Consider the following 18,627-nt stretch of genomic DNA (forward strand, 5'->3'; position numbering starts at 1 on the left):
TATTTTAGGCAGCTCTCCAGGACACATATATGCCTCAACTTCAGATTTCTAATTGGAAAAGTTCTTATTCTAAGGTGGATAGTCTTTTCCTTTCATGGAGGATCCTGCCCCCACCCCCGTTGGTGATGAAAATGATTACATTTTACTTTATTTAGCATGCATTTATTTCTGGGGCACCTGGGTAGCCCCAGACACTGGCTCAGTGTCCAACTCTTGGTTTCGGCACAGGTCATGATCTCAGGGTCATGGGGTTGGGCCCCACATTGGGCTCCGTGCTCAGAGGGAGTCTGCTTGAGATTCTCTCTCCCTCTCCCTCTGCCCCTCCCCCTGCTCTTGCATGCTGTCTCTCTCTGTCTCTAAAATAAGTAAATAAATTTTTGAAATACATTTTTCCTTTATTGTGAAAGTAACAGAAGAAACACTTTTCTGAAGCCAGCATGATCTGTCAGTTAATCATAAAAACTGGTAAAAGCAGGTAATAAGAAAATAAGGAAGCAAACATACCTTACATATATTTTTAACTTAAAATTTGTGGCCGTGCATTAATTTTTAACAATAAGTTTAATGTAATATTTTTCATACAGTGAAACCTTCAGGTTCTAATACCATCTGTTGATAAGTTTTGACAAATGTAGAACGTCCCGTTAGCGTGCATAACAGTTTCATTGATCCAGAAAGTCTTCTTGTACCTCACTGTACCCTGCCCAGAGGCCACCACACTGCTGGCTGCCATCCCCAGGTGGCCACTTCTAGCTCCAGTCACCACTCTGGATGTTTCAATATGGGGCCAAAGGCTCCCAAGTGAACACCGTCTAAGGATTGGATTTTTATTTAGTCTTCATTTTTAGTATAAACCACATCCTTAATTTGTTTTCCTAAGATGTGCAGTTACAATATTTTTCTGATGTGAACAGAGAAATCGAGTGTTTGCAAAGCAATCTAAGACCAGAATGCTTCCAAATATCCAAGAATTATTTTCTATTTAAGAGTTATTTTGCCTGTACCTAATTCAAAAAATCAATTTTTAAGGCAAGTTCAGTTTGCCTTTATCTTGATTTTCCAAATCACTTTATCTTGGTCTTCATAGAAACAGCTTTCTTTTCATTTTGCACTGACAGGTGATTGGTTTACATAATCTCAAGCTATGCAATAGGGAGAATGTCAATAAGCAGCACACATAGGTTTAGGTGCAAACTAAAGTTTCCAGCTGCACTTATGGTAGAAAGTGGTCTACTGCATTTTGCTGAGTGATAAAGCAGAAGTGGGACTTATAGACGTCCCTGTACTGTATCCCAGGGGTATCTATTTTCAGGATGTTTCCGGATGGTTCTTCAGCCTCACAAACATTGTCGTGTATGTGGAGTTAACATTATTTCAGGGTTGGAGGGAGCAGTGCATGTGCACACCTGCACGTGAAGATTCCCTAGGAGGCCACTCAAAGCTCACGGAGAACTGAGACACTCATGGCTGTGGTTTAGTACAGCAAAGGGGTACAGGTTAAAATAACCCATGGAGAAGGCACCCAGGGAAGAATCCAGACTCCAAGCTCCAAGCTCCCAGCCCTCTGCAGACGGCACTCCTTCCTGGCAGCCACATGTCCTCACCGGAGCTCAGCTGCCAGTCTTTCCTGGGGCTCTGTCACCTGCTGCTCCTGTACCTGATGTTTCTACAGCCCCTCTGGAAGGTGCACTGATGCTGAGTGACTCAAAAACCCCACCCCAAGTCACAGACTTTCTCATGGGGCTCAGGCATCCAGCGTTTAGCCATCCCCCCTCGGAAGCTGAGGGCAAGGCCAAGCCTCTCTCTGGGCAAGGTTAAGTTGTTTACCACACAGTCCTATACAATGCTTTCTCCCCCCCTTGGAAATGGAATCACATTCTATACTTTGTTTTGCAACCTACTTTTTCTTTGTTCTAACTGGATCCCTTTCCTTGGTCCATAGGACATTTCTTGGCATCATCTTTTTATGGACTCATGGTATGACAGCTTTGTTCACTTAGATGGTCTCAAGTTTTCCATCACCATTCTCTACCTTCTCTGATCACCCCACAGGCAACTTTTTTTTTTCCCCCCACAGGCAACTTTTTGGGAAGAGAATTCATTTACTGGCAAGTGAATGTGGGTGGGTGTCTCCTGTCTTGGGTTTCAGAAGCAGACTCTGATAGTTTGGAAGTGATGGCATGCCAGGGGGAAGCAGATGGGGTGGGGGGAGAGACTCTGGAGACTACAGGTCACAGCTCAAAGGTGTCTCTGTCTAGAGGCAAAGGCTTTGGATTCAAACCCTTCCTGTCAATGACCAGTTAAGTGTTGTAATCCCCAGACAATTCCATCCCTCCAGGAGCTCAAGGGAAGGGGGTTCTTGTGGCCAGAGGGCAGCCCTCTGTGAAATACTCAGAAACTGGATGTTGAGAGCAAAAGACCTGGAGCTTAGGTGCATAGAAATAGTAGATGGACAGTAGGAAATGGAGGTAGAACAAGGACAACATCTACTGCAACCAGATCTAAAGAGAACATGGCATTCAGAGGGCCACAAGTGTTTGTCTCTTGGAGTAAGCGCAGGCCCTTAGTGGAGTCCCCTGACCTCAAGTCCTAGTGGGGTGAGCACCTAGACCAGAAGCAGAAGCTCAGCAACCATCCACTATCACCTCTACTGCCCCTGAGCCATGTTTGCTTTGGAGTTGGCTTCCAGCATCCTGGACAGGGATGGTGGGGGTGTCTTCTCTCCTTTAGATGCCACACAAGCTCAGACTTTGCCCAGATACTGTTAATAGACAAGTAGAACATGATGACAAAGATGAAATGACTGCTGCCTGCAGGAATGCCCCCTCCATCAGCACCACCCAGTGCATACTCTCCGCCCTCCCCATCCACCCCCCCATCTTCCCTACCTGCCCCATTCACCCCATTCTCTCCATCCATACCATGTACCACACCTGCTCCATCTGCCGAGTTTGGCATAAGGTTATTTGAGTAAAAAACAACAGGTTCAGGGAGAGCATCCTTATCTCTCCCTTTCTTCCTGAGAACAAGAGACAGACCCCATGACAGGTACCATTCTTGCCCCAGGAGGAAGGAAATGGCCTTGCTGAGGGGATGGGAGTCCAGGCCAAGAGAGTTCTGAGACCTTTTTAAAATAACTCCCTCTCTAGGTATTTCAGATACTTTCCCACAGTTTCCCCTCTTTGTTCACACTAGCATGGAATATTTCAGTTTCGCCATTTTTCTGGGTCTTCATTTTCCTTACGAGGGCTCCCATGTTATAGAAAACTTAGGTTAAATAAACTTGTGTCCTTTTCTCTTGCTAATTCTCAGGCCTTGCCAGAGACCCCAAGAGGGTTGAAATACGGTTCCTCCCTATACCAGACTGGATTCCACCAGAGCACGTCCTGGCTGTCTTGCTCCCTTCCCGCTGCATCTTCAGCCCCAAACAGCATTATTCTTGCCCCAGCCCCTGCCCTGGGGAGCCTGCAAGTCTTCCCTTCTGCTGTTGCTTATTTGTGTCCTTCAGGCCACAGGTCAGGGTCTCAAAATAACCCATGTTCAGATGTCCCTGAACGTGGCCTTCTACTTCAGAACCGGACCCCATGGGGAAAACATGAAGGGTTCGTATATCTAGCCTCCCAGTTATAAGAGCAGAGCAATGGTGTGGTGGGACCATAGATTCAATATTACATAAAACATTTAGGACCTTTACTGAGTAAAGAGCTTTGAGAGAAAACTCTGGTGGACAATGACATAGAGACTTGGATGGTGCCTCACACATGAGAGATGGTTTCCCTGCACAAGCCATTGAATAAATGCAAATTGAAACAAGATTCCTTTTCTCCTATCAGAGGGCTAGAGATGAAAACATCATAATATCCCTTGTTGACAGGGAGGGATGCAAATGGGCGTCCTATCTGCACCAAAGACCTCAAAATGAGATGGCCCTCATCTGCGTGGTTCTGGGACCCCTTGTCATGTAGAGAAACATCAACCCTCATCCAAAAATAAGAGAAAAGCATCTGTAGTCCTTGTTATGGCCTTTCAAGAAAATACCAAAGGGGAACTTCTCAAATTATAGCTTCTCTCCTTTGCCCTCTGGTGTGTGGATCCTGGGGAGGCTGTCTCTTGTGCCCCTCTTCTCCTGGCTCCTCTGGGGCAGCTGGGTGGGCATGGGCACCAGGCTCAGTCTTTAATCTGTTCTCTAGCCCACCATGACCTCACTCCTCATGAGAAAGGGGCCAGAGCCTTACCCTCAGCCCCTCTTGGGGGCCTGGGGTCAGTGGTGGGTAAGATGCTGAGATGTGTGGCTGCAGGTGCTAGCCCGTGTTTACATGTTTCCGTTCGGTCTCATTGCATGTGGTGTGTTGTACATTAGAATCACCCTGAAGTTAGCAGGTAAACCAAACTCTCATGAAAAAAAACGAGGTGAAGGAAAAGAGTGCAGGGAGAGTGCTTTTGTGAAGCTCTGATCTAAAAATATGTGCAGAGCAACCATGTCTCAAAAGCCCCACCCAGAGCAATGGTCCATACCTTGGGGGAGATGCTTCCCGGCGCTGCCAATGCTGTTTCCCCTCAGATTTTTGCCTAGTGGCTAGAAACTATTGTTATGATGTTGTGTGCCTAATGGTGATATTTTACTTCCTTCATCCCTTCTACATTTATTAACAAGAGCTTTCCTGTAGGAAAACACTGTTCCTTCTCCCACATTTATATACTTATTTGGATGTTTATATCAGTATGATATAAACATAGCATGATCTTTGTGGAAGGAGGGGAAACTTTTGTGCTAGGCCTTCATTTATGTTTTTTTGATCCTTTAGTGAGTGTGGGGAACACCTCTGTTGTTTCTAGCTCCCCCATCATAGATGGCAGGCTAGGATGGTCATGGGCTCGTGGTGTCAGTGCTGTTCCCTGCCCTTTCTTCTCACTTGGTCTATGGATGATTATCTAACACTGTCATTATTAATGACATATTCAAAACCATTAGTTTTTCCTCAAATTATTCTAGCTGTGGTCACTGGGAGCTCTTTCAGATATTTGCTTTGTGAAATCCTCAAAGCTACTCTTTTTCCCAGACCTCCTGTGGGCAAGGGGAAGGACATGTGGGGTCGATTCCCTCAAGGAAGAGGGAGTTTCCAGACTGCTGGTCCCTGCAGAGCTGATTTAGTGCATAAATACCAGAATCTAAAGATAAACACTGATGGTACAATCACAAGCAGTTCCCATTACTGAGTGTATCAGATAGTGTGCCAAGCATTTTGGGTACTTTTTCTTATGAAATCTTCATTATAAGCCTAAGGTCTCAGTTTCACTATCCTGGTTTTACACATAAGGAAACCAAGTCTGGGAGCTACAGGACCTTAACTGGGTTCATCCCAGAGCAGGTGTCCTTCATTGTTACTGGTGAGTTCTGTTACGTAGACCAGTAACTCATTGTTACTGGTGAGTTACTGTTACTTAGACCAGCATTGACACGGGTGAGAATAAGGTTTTGCTTACATGCGTCCTTTCCAAAGGCACTTGGATGGCATGGGTTGAGCAGCTCATAAGGACCTCTCTGTGTCTACACTGGCACTTGCTACCATCCCATTCCCAGTGGAGCTCCAGAAGCTAAAAATAACCATGTGTTTTCTGTTTTATACAGAAAAGAGGAAACATGCAGTTTATTTTGTAACATACTATTTCTGAAAACCTGAATTTTCTCCACATGTATTTTTAAAATGTCTTTGGATATGCCCTTGGAAAAAAGACACAATGCAGATTTCACCAAGGAACCCTCCATTCTGTAATCCAGATCTTCAGGAAACAATTGCTGGAGTTCAGATCCCCTTGATCAAGAGGTGGATTTTCAGGAAGCCACCCAGGTACAGATCTCACTGGGGGTCATCGAGGAAAGACAGCTCCCAAAGGGCCCTGGGACCTTGGCGCCAAGGCCTCTCTGCCTGGGCTCCCCCATGCAGGGAGGGGCATGTGATCCCACAGCCACAGGCTGACCATAGGAGCCCAGGCTTCGGTGGTCCTGAGGGATGAGTGAGAGATGATAGTCAGTGAGTAGTGCTCTGACTGCCGCTGAGCATGATCTTTGTGGAAGGAGGGGAGGCATTTTTGCTAGGCCTTCATTTATGTTTCTTTGCTCCTTTAGTGAATGTGGGAGGATCTCCATTGTTTCTAGCTCCCCCATCATAGATGGCAGGCTAGGATGGTCATGGGCTGGTGGTGTCAGTGCTGTTCCCTGCCTTTCCTTCTCACTGGGACACTGGAATTTTAAGAAATATATAAAGAACAAATGAAGTAAAAAGACACAAACTGTCCACAGCACAGGAAGCTGGAACGTGGGTGAGTAGTCACAGACCACAGGGGTGTTTCTGGTGAGCAAAGAGCAGAGGGACTATAGCTAGGTGTGGGGTGGGGATGGCAGAAGAGGATCCCCACCTTCTCTGGAGAGACCACCATGGTGGGCCCTTCCCTGCCAGGTGCTCTTCAGGACTGGCCATGTGGCCGGCACCTGCAAACCTGAGCAAAAGTTTCTGGGGCATAGAGCCAGGGATGGGCAAGAGGCAGGAAGTAAGGGGGAAATATGTGATGAGAACATTGTCAACAAGATGTGTAAAATGAACTTTTTACATATCTATAGGAATGACTTTCCTGTAGAAGTCAGCAGTGATTTGGAAAATGTAATAGGGACAAACTGAGACCTGATCTCAGTAGTAACAACTCAGCAATTGTTTGGAAAGACAGAGGGTTAATGTGGAAAATGCTCACAATCTCACTGAGGTTGTTAGAAAAGTCTGAGTGAAGGAGAGACACACATTACCTGAAGGCAAAGACTAGTAGATGGATTCATTCTTCTGGGTTTTAAAAATTTCATACATGTTGAAACCAAATTATACCTGGATCTTCTAAATCTGCTAATGTGCAGCATTCCTGTCAGGGATGCATCTAATCCCAAAGAGACATCAGACAAACCCAAATGGACAGATGCTCCAGAAAATAGCTGACCTGTAATCAAATGCACCAAGATCACGAGAGTCAAGATGAGACGAAATACTCCTCCTAAGGAGAGAGAGAGTAAAGAAGCTGGCAGGGGCTCTAAACTGGACCCTTTGGTGGGGCGGAGGGTAGGTTAATGCAGTATAAGAGGATTAGCAAAGCATCAGTGTCCATTTCCTGGTTTGATTTTGATAGTTGTGCTGTCCTGATGCAGCACAGTGTCCTGGTTTGTGGGAAAATTTGGGAGTGATGGAACCTCCTAGTCAGCAATTTATTTTTAGAGCAGTCAGAAAAAAATCCTTGTACTGCCCTTGCAACTTCTTCTCAGGTTTGAGATTGTCGCAGACATGCACACACGCACACACACACACATGCATGCCACTTTGGAGTAAACAGACATGCTCTGGCCTAGCAGTTCTGCTTCAGGAATCTACCCTAGGACAATAACTAGAGTCCCCGCCCACACTGTACGGTAAGAAGTTTAATTCATTATAGTGAAACATTGGAGACCAGGTGAGTACCTACCAGCAAGGAGATGCATCCTGACACAATCGTGGTGAATATCATTTTGTCCCTAAGAATCATGTTTGTTAAGAATATTTGACGACAGTGGAACATGTCCATGGTATGATGTTTATGGAAACAAGTAGCAAAGATATTCTAGTTGAAACAAATGCCCAGAGAAACCTGGAATTCAGAAGGGTTCAGGAAAGCAGGCAGACTTTGTAGGAGATAAGGCATGCAAAGAGAGGAAAATGGAGGAGGAAGAGGAGGGGCAGACGGAGGAGGAGGAGGAGGAGGAGGAGGAGGAGGAGGAAAGGTTATGGTACATTTAGGAAGGAGACTTTACTGCCTTATGGCTGGGCCTTCCCTTAGGAGACCAGCCCCAGGATTAGCTCAAACTCAGAGCCCAGTGACTTTTGGACTGTCCTAAGCCAGCCCAAGCTGGGCAGACTCCCAAGGCCACCCAAGGGTGTAGCTCCTGTGTTGCCCTGTGGCCCTTGGGCTGCAGCTAGGGCTCTCAGGGAGGGCTCCCCACCCTCCATGCTATTCCTTTCCCATGCAGCCACCCTCTGGAGGGATGACACTCTTCCCCAGACTCCCTCTGTTGCTCTCCTGTCTTCAGAGTGGACCCCGTCCCTCTGGAAGGGACCAGCCTCAGTGTGGGCCCAGGCTCTGAGAGGATGTTCCAGGCGCAGCCAGCGGCCAACGCAGGGCCATGCTGACAGGTGCCATGGACAGGTCGCTGTCGCTAGGTGTGTCCACCCTGATTAGTGTCTCTGTCACCAGCCCGGCACATCTTGGGCCCTGCCTGCACCAGCCTGTCATTTCCCAGGAATTGGAGACATGGAGATTCTATAATGGGAAGGTAGTTGTCAAGCTCCGTTACACTCCAACCCCTGAATCTCCTGACAAGGATTACAATCAAAACCCGGTACCAACCCATTCTCTGGCAGCTATGCTGCATCTTCTTGGGGTCTCTTGGTTCAGTGTGTGTGGAGGACGGGAAGGAGGCTTCAGGTGCAAGAGAAGCAGCCTCACAAGTGTCCAGGCATCCACAGCCTTGAGTGTTGGGGCCTCAGCAGGGCAGCACCCATGGCTGCAGGAGTTCAGAACCCAGTAGTCACTGACTCTCTCTGTGCCTCAGTGTCCCCATCTCTGCAATAGGTGTCATAACAGCACTACTACTTCATAGGCCTTTGCAGGAACAACTACAACATGTAGGTACCCCAGGGCAGAGGCTGGCATGGGGAGAACTGACTCCAAAATGCCAGCAGACTGTAAGACCAACCTTTTGTTCTCACAGCAGAGCAGGCACCAGACATGTGGGGCCCCTTGTTGGCCTGAGGCTGCACAGTGCAGGGCAGGTGAGGGGCTTGGGGCTGGAGGTGAGGCACTGCCTTTCAGTGACATGATCACCCTTTGGTCACTTCTGAAGGGACAGTGAGTGGGGTCCCCCTGACCAGTTGGCAGGACCTGCTCTGCTGCACCAGGTGGTCTTGTAATTAGATCTAATCAGCTCGGACCCTGAGAGGCAAGGGCGCTGACGTGTTAGCAGAGTTTCACAGCCAAGGAGGGACTAAGGGACTGAGCAGGCCCAGGCCCTTGGCGGCTCTCCTCAGTGGTGTTTTCTGACCCATCCGGGCATAAGGATGGACTGGACTAGTCCTCACAAAAGTATTGTTTCCCCTTCCTTGGACTCACAGGGCAAGCAGTGGAGTTGGGGGTCTCCAGGCTCCCAGGAGAGTCTCTTCCATGCAGGAGTCACCTGCATCTCTCACAGTGGAATAGGGGCCCAGGGGTGTGCACTTCCTTGTCAGATGCAAGGCCCAGGCTCGCTGACCAGGGCTCTTCCACCCGCCTTCTGCAGCTCTCCCAGGCAGAGCTCAGCCGGCAGAGATGCAGGTGAGGCTGGAACTAGAGGCAGAGTTGTAGCCCAGTGCACACATGAGAACATAGGAAAACCTAACACTGGTAAGCTCAGCATCTGTTGTGCATCAAGGAAAGGAAAATAAAATTATCTTGACCTTTGAACAACACAGGTTCAAACTGCACAGATCCACTTACACAAGGATTTTTTTCACTAAATACAGTATAATACTTTAAATGTATTTCCTCTTCCTTATGATTTCTTCGTAATGTATTTTCCCTAGCTTTATTATAAGAATACAATATATAATATATATACAGAGTATGTGTTAATCGTTTACACTATCAGTAAGATTTCTGGTTAATTGTAAACTAGTAGTTAAGTGTTTGGGGAGTCAGAGTTACACGAGGATTTCCGATTGTGTGGTGGGTTGGTTCCCCCCCACCCCCGTGTCATTCGAGGTCAACTGTATAAAGTAAGGCCAATACAAAATGAAGCAAATGCCTAAAATTACTGACAATACTAAAAATGAGCACCTGGGATTCTCCAGTCTTGTCAGTGAGAGTGGATATTTTTAAGTTTGTGGGATCTTTTTATTTCTTGATCTGAGTGTGAAGTACACAAGTGTTTTCAGTTTATGAAGCTTTTATCTATGTAAACTGCACTTGGGAAAAAAATGAAAAGGCACTCACAGTCCCTGCCTGTGCGAGGCACCTGTGTGACCCTGGCCAGCGCCTTCCTCGCTCTGACTCGGTTTTCACAATGGCAAACTGGAGAAGGCCACAGAGACCCTGCTGCTATTCTGACCAAATGAGGTGGCACCCCACTTACCACAGTACCTCTGAAGTGGGAGCGCACACTGTCCCAGGAACCTGGAGAGAGCAGGGTCACCCTAGACAACAGCCCACCTGGGTAGAGGGGCGCCAGCACACAGGAGAGGTGGCAAATGTCAAGGGGCCTCCAGGCTCTGGCCCACCTGTGTTGATACAAAAGCCAGTTCTGTATAAATGCCAAGCATCAGGCCTGGAAAATGAGACTGGTTTTCTCTTGCACCGTGATTATACAAGAATGTTCCCTTCACCATTGGCCCCGCAGAAGTCTCTTCTCAGTATTATCTACTCCTTTAGTTTTCCTCATTTTATGCCCTCTTGTCAGGGCTCCCTCAGGGCGCCTGGATCATCTCCGGCTCGTGTGCATGGACGCAGCAGCATTTCCACCCTGTATCCATTTGCATCTGGCCAGCAAGCAGCATCGAGGCCTGAGCCCCTGTTCACAGGCATCTTCACAATGACCTTGACCTCAGGGCTGCATGGCCCTCAGCTGCCTGGCTCAGTCGCCCGTGACTCATGGAGCACACAGACTCCCACTTGCTTTGGCTTGCCTGGAGTCAGCCCATCTGTCAGGCTGATCTCATTGTCCGCTTGGGAGCGTAGAAGAGAGGGGCCTCCAAGTGAACCCTCCACTGCCGGGAGGGTGGTAGGAGGGCCAGTCTGGGGCATGGCCATAACTCTCACCCAGAGCACCAGAGACATCTGTGCCCATGGTGCCCATTTCCAGTCAGACCCCTCCCTGCAGCTGAGAAGGAGCCTCTGACCTTTGCTGAAACCCCCATTGGTTCAGGAGATGTCTTCATGATAGAAAAACACTCCGCATGTGTCAGGCAGCACAACATACTCACCATCCCAGCATCCCCATGCCGGGGTGGCCAGGGCTGCAGGTGACAGTAGCACGCTCTCAGGAGAGCAGAGACGGCTCTCCAGCTGAGGTAAGCCGCTCAGCCTCTCAGCGGTGGCCCTGGTGCTGGCCACGGTCCCCAGCATCCCACACCCGGCAGTGATCACTGATTCCAGAATTTTCAGGTCCTTTCCTTCACTCAAACAGCTTTCTTGAGTTGTAATTCACATAGCACCTAGTGCTGGTTCCGTGGTTGTTGTGTGTTCATAGATGCGTGCAACGACCAGCGTGGTCAATTTTGGAACATCCACCAGAGAGGCAACCATATGCTTTAGCTAGCACCCCATAATGACTATACCAGCTCAGTTGGCCGGGCTAGCTCTTGCTGGTACTCCAGCTCTGCTGGCCAGCCCTGCCTAGCTTTGGTTACAGAATGGCCACTTAGGGGCAAGAGTGTGGGACTGGGGCCTCCTTGATGTGGCCACATGAATGTAAACTAGTAATCAGACAGGCCGCAGCCTACCCACCGGAGTGTCACCTGCCCTACGTTCTCCAAGGTCATAGTCACTTTGCCTTAAAACTTCCCATGGTGGGTACAGTTGCTTGACCCAGCATGGGAACCCAGGGACCTGACTCCCAGTTAAAATAGTCCATATGACCCAAGGTGAATCAAAATAGGCCTTCAAGGATCGAGACTTCAGGCAAGTGGAGACACAACTACTCTATTTGATAGTGGTTGTGGCCTGTGTAGCCGCCGGGAGAGCGCCCAGTGGTGGCTCCCTACGACCTCAGTGCCGTGGGCCCACGAGAAAGCCCCACGCCCGGTGTTACTGAAGTGACTGACTCCGTGACAGCAGCGGTATCGATTTTGCTGTTACCGATTTGGCTGATTGGTTCTGTGCAGTGCCCATTTCAGCCACAGTGTGTGTGTCTCCATCCTGGCAGACATCTCGGCCTGTGCTCACCCCAGGCTGCTCCTCTGTGCCTGGAAGCCAGGGCTGCAGGGCCCGTGCATGCACCCCGCTGCTCTCTCCTTCCAAGAGACATGTCCTGGACATACAGTGGGGCCTCAGAATCATCCCTGCTCTGACATCCAGGAGCTGTGGCTCTAGAGAGTGAAGCACTCAGAGATTTCTCCTGGCCTCACCCCCAAGCAGACGGGGGCCTCATGTAGGGTGGACAGAGAAAGCACTTCCTGGGTCTTCATGAGCCACCAGCAAGCTCCGCTCCCTTCTGGCTATAGAGTGGTGCCCAAGGCAGGCACGGCCCCACCATCCCTCGCCCCCCTGTGCAGTCAGGCAAGCCTTGGTTGCTCTGGGAACGAGTCCACCTGGGGTGGAGTTCACGCTCTGTGTCACTCACCAGCCTTGGGGTCATCGGTATCCCTGGATGCCTGCCCTCATCCAATGCGGACAAATCCAGCTGGCCTTGCATTACCATAGAAACAGATTCAGGACAGGCTGAGCTCCCCCTCCCTGGTAACTTTGGAGATCCTGAAGACAGTGGGTGTCCCCCCAGGCCCCTGCGTGCCGATGCATCCGACGGCAAAGGGCATGGCCCACGAGCACAGCACTGCCTACCACTTGTCACTGGGGGGCAGGATCCTGTGCTCACAGGACCATCACACATTCTAGACACTTTACTGCTGCTAATGAGGGGGGTGCTGAAGGGGTGCATCAGACACTGAGCCCAGTAATTGTTTTGGGTATAAAATTACTGCACACAGATAAGTTCTAGAAACAGCTGCCTAGAATATTCTTTATATTGAAAAGTATGCTTTGAGGCCATTACTCAGGATTTTATGGGCCATTTCTTGGCTGAGCCCCAGGATGACTTATGGTTTTGCAAAAAGGCGACATCACCTTTTATGAATGACAGATGGCTTTTATCACACCTCTGCATTATTGCTTATGGTAATAGGGCCGTGGCGATGCCCTGTGGCCTTGGGCACCTGAGCGGGTACAGCGGGCACAGCCTGCAGGCCTGGCCTTGACGAGGTCCCTGGACCACACTGACTGAGGTTCATTTCCCACTCTGTTTTCCTGCCAGTCAAGTCACAGCAGCAAAGGCAGCTGCTGGTGCCCCTATATCTAGGCACAGCCCTGGCACAGGCCAGTCTCCACAGGGATTGGTTGCCCCCCAATCCCCCAACCTGGACCGAAAACCCTGCACCTGTCCTTTCTCCACCGTCCTCTGTCCCATAGCCATCTGTGTGGCCCCCCCTGGCCAACCCATTCTCCTTATCAATTCTTATCTTTCTCTTTTTCTCTGCCCACAGTCCAGGCCTGGCAAGTAGGGGTAGTGGGTGGCTGTGTGCACTGCCCTCTAGCCCAGCAGTGCCAGGGGACTCTGCCACAGCTGCACCCAGGGGACTCACACTAACTGTGGCTCAGATCTACCTCAGCCTTGCTTTCATTGCAACAGAATTATTTTTAATTTTTTTGAATTTTTTTTCAGAATTATTTTTAATAAATTTATTTCTCAGTCTGAGAGAAGTCACTGCATTTGGCCCAAACAGACATAACTTATGTTTTTAAAATCAGCTCTGCTCAAAAAATATTTAAAGAAAAGATGGGTGCACACAATCTGGGCTATTTCGATGACTTGGGAGAGCATCAGGAAGAAGCCCAGGGGCCAGGGACTAATCCAGGGCTGGGACTGCTGTTTTTCCAGCAGGTCACAGGGCAATGAGTCAAGAAACAGAGGTAGGATGAGTCAAGACCACAGCTCAGAAACTGCAGTGATCCATTAGCTGCTCTGGTGACCCCAGGGTCCTGGGGCCTGGGTGGGCAGGAGGAGGGAGGAAGGTGGCAGAGACAGAGGGCAAGGCGCAGGAGGGAAGGGCACAACAGGGTCCTGTGTCTATCTGGAGAATGTCAGGCATGCCCAGGTGCCACTCCTTCCCTGAGACTCAACAGCCACAGATGTGGGCTGGGTAAAACAAAGATGTCCAGTGAATACATACATGCCGCATTCATTCTGGAAGGTGGGTGGGCCCACTCATCCTCACAAAGCCCAGCATTTCCCATGGCATTGAACTGTGGCCCATCAGCTTTGAACAAGAGCAAAGTCAAATGTTAGGAATGAGAGAGCTCTTGGGTCCCCTGGATGCTCCTGAGAAGACAGGAGTATAGAGGTGGGAGCCGAGGCGCAGCTAACAACTTTCCAGGAGCGTCTGTGCTGCACCAGTCTGGCTGTTCCTCGCTCGAGGCATGTGGCCAGCCACACTGTTGAGCAGCCTCAGCCAGAGTGTCCCGTCTGTAATGGGGTGGCAAGCACCCCCACGAAGCTCATGCCCCAGGGCTGTGGCGTGGCCACTTGGCTCTCAGTCCAGGCTTGTCCTCCCACCTCCTCCCACTGTGTCACCCAGGCAGCTGAGGGGGACCGTCAGACAGCCCCATGGGGTCTGTGGGGCCCAGTACTGTCAAGCTTCCATCAGAGACAAGGAAACTGACCTCAAGGTCAGGGATAGTGGAGCAGGGTCTGCTCCCAGGCCTCCTGTGGGCTCTACTCTGTTCATTTCAGGATGGACTCTGATGGCCAGCAGCACCAGGAGCTCAGACCATCCCTTCCCCCAGAGGCTCCCTGGCCCAGCCGCTGGATCCTCCTCCAGGGAAGGCTAATAAGAAAGGCTCCGAGGGGCCACACCTGCTTTCACCTCTGCAAGCCTGTAAGGCTCAGGGGGACCCTGAGCATCCAGCTCATCAACCCGAGTCTGAACTTATACCTGGCCACGTGGGCAGAGCCCGGGTAGCCCCAGGCCAAGGCCAGGCCACATCGAGGGCCATGTGGGGAGAGCCAAGCCGGGGGGCGCCTCTCATTCTCACTGACCACTGCAGAGCTGTGGAGCTGCCCTGTGGCCCTCACTGTGAAGGTGCTGGCTGGAACCGGGAAGCCCGCTGCACCAGTGGCCACCTGGGTCTGAGACTTCCAGAGTCGACTGGGACAGCAGCAGTTCTAAGGAGAGCAGAAGGACCTAACTCCAACTGGGGGGTCCAGGCGGGCTTTTTGGGGTAAGGAACTCTGAAATAGTCCTGATGGATGAGGCAGGATGGGGCCCGGAGGCAGATCAGGGAAATCTCTGTGGGGGCACTGACTGGGAGTGGGTGGGGTGTTGTCTAGAGGAGCCTCCGGGTGTGGCGGGGAAGGGGCAGCAGGGAGCTGAGCAGGGGCCGGGCCAGGGAGCAGCCAGGAGTGGAGGGGAGAGTGAATCAGGGAGTTCCTGGTGGAGACTCTTCGGGTGGGGGTGCAGGGCAGGGCGTTGAAGGGAGAAGGGAGATGGGCCCTTGGCAAGAGCTGGCGCTGCAGTGGAGACCTGCGGTGCAAGATGAAAGGGGCCTGTGCCTGGCCTCTCTCTTCCTCGTGTGCGGTCGGTGGCTTTCATGGGGCTGCAGTGTCCCCGACGAGACACTGTGTGTTTCTCACCCACGCAGGGAAACCATCGTGACCTCCGGAGCAGATGACACGTACGCTTTCCCCCAGCGTGACTCAAAGGATGTGAGGTTCCTGCAGAAGGCGGCCTAAAAGTGGATGGGTAATTGCTGCCTGTGCTTCCTGTAATGATTTTGTAAGATCACGCCACACTCCGTTCTTCACAGAAAAACAACTAGGAAATCTGTAGAGAAGGCAAACAGGAGCCTTTTGAGGGCTGGGGAGAGAGCAGCAGCAGCAGTTCGGGGGGGAGTTGTTCAAGGAGGATTCTCCTTTCATCCTGGAGTCAGATCCGGGAGGCAAATGGGTCTTTGCCGGCTGGAGAGTGACAACCTTAGGGTGGCAGGAGCTTGGCCACTGCAGGTCTTGGGGATTATAGGAGAGCAGGAAATGTTCAGGGAACCTGCATGCCAGCCTGCCCACCTTTCTACTGACTAACCACATGCACAGAACATTCTGGAAAGCAACCAGCCAAGGACAAGACCTAAGGCTGGAGCTGCCGCCCGGGGGCAGCTGAATTAGGTCAGCTCTTACCACCAGCTGAACCAAACAAGACACGTCACTGGTGAAAAATAACAGGATCCAGAATCTCCTCCAGAGCACATTCATAAGGTGGACACAGCCCAAAAGTACTACCCAACATGCAAAAGACCTAGTAAATAGGACACATTCCTCGGAGAAAGGAACGTGAATGGAGAGAGAACCCAGGATGCCCCAGGTGCTGAGACAGCAGATGGGGCTTGTGCTTTGTGTACCGTGGAGCCTGGTGACTAGGTGCAGAGGCATGTAGCATTACGTCCTCTGGATAACCGACCCCTTAGGAGCCACACATTGACCTTCTTTATCCCAGGCTGGACTCATTGCTCTGAAATCTACTTTATCTCATAAGAATACAATGACGCTGGCTCTTTTGGCTGGTGTTACTGGTAGATTTTTTTTTATCTCTTTATTTTTATATGTATCTTTATTTTTAAAGTGGATATGGGACACCTGGGTGGCTCAGTGGTTGAGCATCTGCCTTCAGCTCAGGGAGTGGTCCCAGAGTTCCAGGATCGAGTTCCACATCTGGCTCCCCTCAAGGAGCCTGCTTCTTCCTCTGTTTGTCTCTGCCTTTCTCTCTCTGTCTCTCATGAATAAATAAATAAAATCCTAAAAAAAAAAAAAAAAGTCAAGTGGATGTGGGGCAGGTAGCACACAGTTGAGTTTTGCTTTCTTATCAAATCTGAAAAGTGATGACTCTTGATTGGGGTTTGGACAGTATTTTCATCAAATGCTACTGTTAATGAGCATCAGCCTTAACTCTGTGATCTTGCTATTTGTTTTTTATTGTCCATCTGGCTTTCATTTCCCTTTTCCTCTGAATTTGCCTTCTTTGGATAATTTGAGTATTTTTATGATACCATTTAATCCCGTTTTTGCTGGTTCCCTATAACTGTGTGCATGTGTGTGCATGCTCACATGCATGCTTTAGGGTTTGTAGTACACAGCTTTACCTTCATCCTTCTTCAAATAACATCACACTCCTTCATGGCAACTTAGTAACCTCACAGTGGGTGGAAGGGCTCCATTACCCATTGGGGTCTTCCTGGTGGTGTCGTTGGGCACTTTGTCCACCCCCTTCTTCATATCAGGTCTCCGTGTGGTGTCATCTTTCTGCCTGAAGGACTTTCTGAACATTTCTTAGTGCTGATCTGCTGGCGATGATGAATTATTGCAGCTTCTGTAGGTCTGAGAAAGTTGATGTTTTACCTTCTTTACGCCATTTGTTGCTGACTGTAGAGCCCTGAATTGGCAGTTTTTTCTCCTGGGCTTGAAGGGCCTTATTCCACTCTCCCCATTTCCACTTTGCCAATAGGAACCTGTTCTCATCCTTCCCTCTGTTCCCCTGTATGTAGCATGTCTCCTTATCTGAATTTAAGATTCTCTTGTTATCACTCTCTTTAGGCAATTTAATTAAGATAAGCCTTCTTCAGGCTTCTTGGGCTTGGGAATTTTTAAGTATCTTGGATATGCTGGTCACAGTTTTTAAAAAATTCAAATACAGAATATATTCAGTTATTTTTTCTTCAAATATTTTGTCTTGTTTCCTTCTTTTCCTTCTCTTTCTGGGTTGCTGACTACATGTATTTTAGGCCATTTGAAGTCATCCCCCCAGTTAACTTTCTGCTCATTTTCTGTTTTCTCTCCCTATTTCATTTTAGATGGTTTCTATTAAGTGTCTTCAAGTTCATTAATCTTTTCTTTCTCAGTGCCTGATCTGATCTTAATCTCATTGGTGAATTTTCATCACAGACATTGTAGGATTCATCCCCAAAAGTCTGATTGGGGTCTTTTTTATTTCTTCTCTCTGTGCTCAACATCACCAGCATCCTCACTAGCTTCTTGAGCACACAGAATACAGTGACAGTAACAACATTCCATCTTTGTTTGTGAATTACTTCATCTGTGCCATTTGTCAGTTTCAACCAACTGATATTTCTCCTCTTCATATGATGTGTTTTCTTGCTTTTTTGTATACCAGGTGATTTCCCTTTGGCTGCTAGACACTGCATATTTTTCCTTGTTGGCTCCTGGATAGTTTTGTATTCCTAAAACTATTCTTGAGCTTTATTTCTGGGATAGAGTTGTGTGACTTTGAAAAAACTTGACATATTTATGTTTGATTTTAAACATTCTGAGTTGGGATCTGCGTCACCTCTCAGGCCACTCATGCTCTATTCCTGAGGTAAAGCATTCTGAATACTCCATACAGTCTCCTCTGTGTTATGAGGCTTTCCTGAGCCACCTATGACCTGGTTGGAACACAAACCATTCCTGGTTCTTCATGAGCCCCAAGGTTTATTCCCTCTAATTCTTGTTTGGTGTTTTATTCTGTGCCCTTGGGTAGTTCCTTTATATCTGCACATGGGTCAGTGTTCAGCTGAAGACTCGATGGGACCCATCAAGCATTGAAGTTCTTTCCCTCTGGTCACAGTTCTCTCTTTGCTGGTGGTCTTCCAGGTATACATGAGTCTCCTCAGCCTTCCAGCACTCCCAGGACCATCTCTTTGCCCAGGGAAACCACCAGCTTCTCCCCTCTGTGATGAAGCCCAAAACCTCTCTCTGCAGGCATCAGGGCCAACAGAAGTCTCACCTTGTCAGATCCTTGCATGCCCTAAGGACCACTGTCCTATGCA

At 49.2% G+C, this 18,627-nt stretch overlaps 1 long non-coding RNA gene across 5 annotated transcripts in view; it reads left to right on the forward strand.

Moving 5' to 3' along the window:
• LOC102154866 overlaps positions 1-18,627 on the forward strand; it is a 46,422-nt gene that overhangs the window by 9,098 nt on the left and 18,697 nt on the right. For 3 of the 5 annotated variants that reach the window (XR_005360711.1, XR_005360713.1, XR_005360712.1), the window contains exons 2-3: positions 14,860-15,033; positions 15,454-15,554. This is a non-coding gene — a long non-coding RNA (uncharacterized LOC102154866). Of the gene's footprint in view, positions 1-14,545; positions 15,034-15,453; positions 16,452-18,627 lie in introns of those variants that run through there. The other 2 variants (XR_005360709.1, XR_005360710.1) reach the window with 2 other exon arrangements.

The sequence above is a fragment of the Canis lupus genome, chromosome 6 (assembly GCF_011100685.1).
Source record: "Canis lupus familiaris isolate Mischka breed German Shepherd chromosome 6, alternate assembly UU_Cfam_GSD_1.0, whole genome shotgun sequence".
Lineage (NCBI taxonomy): Eukaryota > Metazoa > Chordata > Mammalia > Carnivora > Canidae > Canis > Canis lupus.